This window comes from Chelonoidis abingdonii, chromosome 5 (assembly GCF_003597395.2).
Source record: "Chelonoidis abingdonii isolate Lonesome George chromosome 5, CheloAbing_2.0, whole genome shotgun sequence".
Lineage (NCBI taxonomy): Eukaryota > Metazoa > Chordata > Testudines > Testudinidae > Chelonoidis > Chelonoidis abingdonii.
In genome coordinates, this window is record NC_133773.1 from 30,795,299 (window position 1) to 30,799,208 (window position 3,910).

The window sequence follows — 3,910 nt, forward strand, 5'->3', positions numbered from 1 at the left end:
AGAAAATTAAAACATCTGGTTTTTTGGGAGGGGGTGGGGATATTACATTTCATGTTTGTGCATTGGGATGGGCTGTTACAATGGAAAATTATGTATTAATTTTATTATTTCTTGCTTTCAGCATAACTGTTCGAACCTAGCAGTAATTATAGCAAGAAATCCAGTCAGTCACACCAGCATGAGTATCATCACAAACCTCAAGGAATTGCCCAAAGCCTTAAAACAGACACTCAAAATAATACGTTCCACCAGCACCAGGTACTGAGGAATGGAACACTAATGTAAACAAAGGATGCCATCAGCCAAGAGGGAGAGTAAGGGTCTGATCCCGCACAAATGAAGTCCATGAGAACTTTGTCATGGATCTCGATGGGTGCAGGATCAGACACTACACTAGGGGGCATTAACAAAAAGGGAGCATAGAGCAGAGGGTTCTAACTCAATTCTGGTTCCTCCTACAGGAAGTCCACTCTACAGGACTTCTTGTGCTCTACATGCATGCAGGGGCAGCTCTAGAAATTTTGCTGCCCCAAGCACACGCCTGCGGGAGGTCCGCCGAAGCCGCAGGACCAGCGGACCCTTCGCAGGCACGCCTGCGGGAGGTCCATTGAAGCCACAGGACCAGTGGACCCTCCACAGGCAAGCCACCGAAGGCACCCTGCCTGCCGCCCTAGCAGCGACCGGCAGAGCACCCCCCGCGGCTTGCTGCCCCAGGCACGTGCTTGGAGTGCTGGTGCCTGGAGCCGCCCCTGCACATATGTGATGATACAGGTGGGCATTCTCAAGCAGAATCTAGAGCAGGGGTGGGAAAACTTTTTGGCCCAAAGGCCACATCAGGGTGCAAAACTGTATGGAGGGCTGAGTAGGGAAGGCTGTGCCCAAACAGTCTGGCCCCCACCCCCTATCTGATCTCCTCACACTTCCCACCCCCTGACTGCCCCCCTCAGAACCTCCGACCCATCCAAGCCCCCCTTTATCATGAACTGCCTGCTCCAAGACACCCCAGACGCTAACCACTCCTGAGGACCCACCCCCTATCAACCCTGCTCCCAAGGCCCCCTGGACTCGCGATCTGAATTCACCCCCTGTTCCCATCCCGGACTGCCCGTGCCACCTCCCCCCACCAACGCACCTGCCTGCTACCTGTCTCCTGACTGCTCCGCAGATCACCTGCCCCTTATCGCAACCCCTGCCCCCCTTACCATGCACTCTGGCAGCCAGCAGCCACCGTGGCTGAGCCAGAAATGCTGTCCCACGCTGCCCTGCAGGAGCGGAAAGCCACTGCAGAGTGCTGCCAGCATTGGGCGATGTGACTGGCGGGGAGGGCCAGGGACTAGCCTCCCCAACCAGGAGCTCAGGGCCGGCAGACGGTCCCAAGCAGAGCGCTAGTTTGCCCACCTCAGACTAGAGATAGACAGGCATGCTGTTATAATATAAGATCCTCATCTGAAACCATTAGCGTTGAAATATGAGTACTAGCATAAATTCTTCTTCTGAGCTTAGATTGACAAGCTAGATTGATAGCGCTGCCGACCACCACAATCCAGTGTGTGGCGCACTTGGTCTCCCCAAAAACTCCCTGGGTGACCCAAGACTCGAAAATGCCTTGAGTCTTGACCACAAAGGGGAAAGAAAAACCCTCCCCTGTCTCGCTTTCCGTCCTCCAGGCTTCCCCTCGATGGCCCGGGACAGATCACACTGTTTCCAATTCCTTGAAACGCTCCCCAGAGAGATCAGGTTCTCTCCCCCCCCGCGAGTCCCTGCAAAATGCATAGCATTGGTAACTCTAACAACTAAGAGATTTTCTCTTCCCCTGTGTTTCTTCCTCCCGACAATTTCTGTGACCGTGCAGAAGTGCAGTCCCCTTGGCCCCATAAGGAAAACAATCCAACAGGTCTCAAAAAAGAAATTTTATCTAAAAAGAAAGAAAAGTCATACAAATGGTCTCTGTATAAGGTGACAATATCAGGATCATTGGCTTAAAAGAACAAAATTAATAAACCAGTGCCTTATCCAAAAAGAATACAATTGAAAACATTCCAGCAAACTACACACAAGTAAATAAAAAACAATCTCAAAACTATATTTCTTATACTGTATTTACAACTGGGCAAACAGAAGTTAAACACCGAAGTATAGAGAGATCCTCTCAGAGCCGAGAGTGCAACAGAGACCCAAGACATAAGGATACCACCCAAAAATTCTTCCTGAGCTTTGAAAAATCCGGTTTCCTGATTGGTCCTCTGGTCAGGTGTTTGGTTCCCTTTGTTAACCCTTTACAGGTAAAAGAAACATTAACCCTTAGCTATCTATTTATGACACATGCACTGCATGTTTTTAATACATATGCATTGTGGCCATAGGTGCTGGAACTAGAGGTGCTGGGCATGCTGCTGCACCCTGTGGCTTGAAGTGGTGTCCATTATATACAGGGTTTACAGTTTGGTTCAATGGCTCTCAGCCCCCTCACTATAAAAATTGGGGCAGCACCCCTGATTGTGGCCTGGCCTGAGGCAACTCCATTCCATGCTGAATATTCTTATCTCTAGCAAAGAATAATTTGTACAAAGAGATAAGCCTGGATCTAGGGCAAACCTGAAATCAGGCCAACAACAGTGGGCATTTGTGTTCTGGCCAAACCAAGAGAGCCGGAATTTGGCTCTAGGGCTGAGGGTATACTCTAAACATTAAATTACTAATCACTATTGGAACTATTTCAAAGAGAACTACAGAGTCCCTAAAACATTTTAGAATTTAATTGGAGATTAGTGAAAATGTTTGCATTAGCTACTTCTAATGAGACATTACTCCTTTCACTCAATTCTCATGATAGGGTAAAATGGTATAGACATTTTGGAGCGAATTCATAACCATCTGATTTAAACTGTACTTTTTATTTTCATCCCTCTTCCACTATCTTATAGAATCACAAATTATTAACTCCAAAGAGACAGATTTTAAGTGTGTACAAGCAATGAGGCATCCAAGTCAGAAATGTTTACAAGAAAATAAGGTAACCTGTTTAGTGCCTAGCTCCAAAGGAAAGTGTCTCACGTCATGCTTCCAACAGTATTACTGTCCAGACTTTCAGGTCAGGATCCCTCCCCTAGAGTCCAATGGCTGTTTACTTTGTCTTCTCAGGTATGGACAGTGAGATGGACAGGGAGGGGAGGGCACCTCTTGAGATGTTTGCCCCTCCTTTTTATAGTTTCAGTCCCTCTTTGAAAAACAGTTTCCACTGAGAACCAAGAGACAGGGGGTCTGGTGGATGAAGGAGACCTCATGCTATGAATGAAGGAGAGCTTTGCTTAGATCAACATCTTTGTCCCTGCCCCCTTTCTTGCCAAAGGATGGCCACTTGATAGGTAATGGCCTACCAGCTTTGTTGACACCTTGATGGGGCCATTAGTTTTCCCTTTGTCTTTAAGAAACTAGTTTAGTCTCTCCCCCACTCATCAGTCATGACTTCAGCTTATGTTCATAATTTTACACATAATGTTGCTACATGCATTGTATTATATTACTGATCAGCAAGTTATGAGTTTTCAAATGATGACTCAAAAGGCATACTTCTGTGACGAGTTGGATCACAGAAACCCCCTTGGGAGCTGCCAACTGATGTGCCAAGACCAGGGCCGGTGCAACCATTTAGGCAAACTAGGCAGCCGTCTAGGGCTTCTAGTGGTTGGGGGCGCCTAAAAGTCCCCTCAGGTGAGGAGGTGGAGGTGAGCTGGGTGGGGGGCGCGCAGAGAGGGTTGCCCGCAATAATGGGGGGGGAGGCGCACAGGAGAACAGCTCCCCGCCCCAGCTCACCTCCGCTCTGCCTCCTCCGCTGAGCACACAGCCCAGCTCTAAGTCTCCTCCAATCAGCGCCGCAAGCCTGGGTTGGGAGGAGAATTAGAGCAGCGCC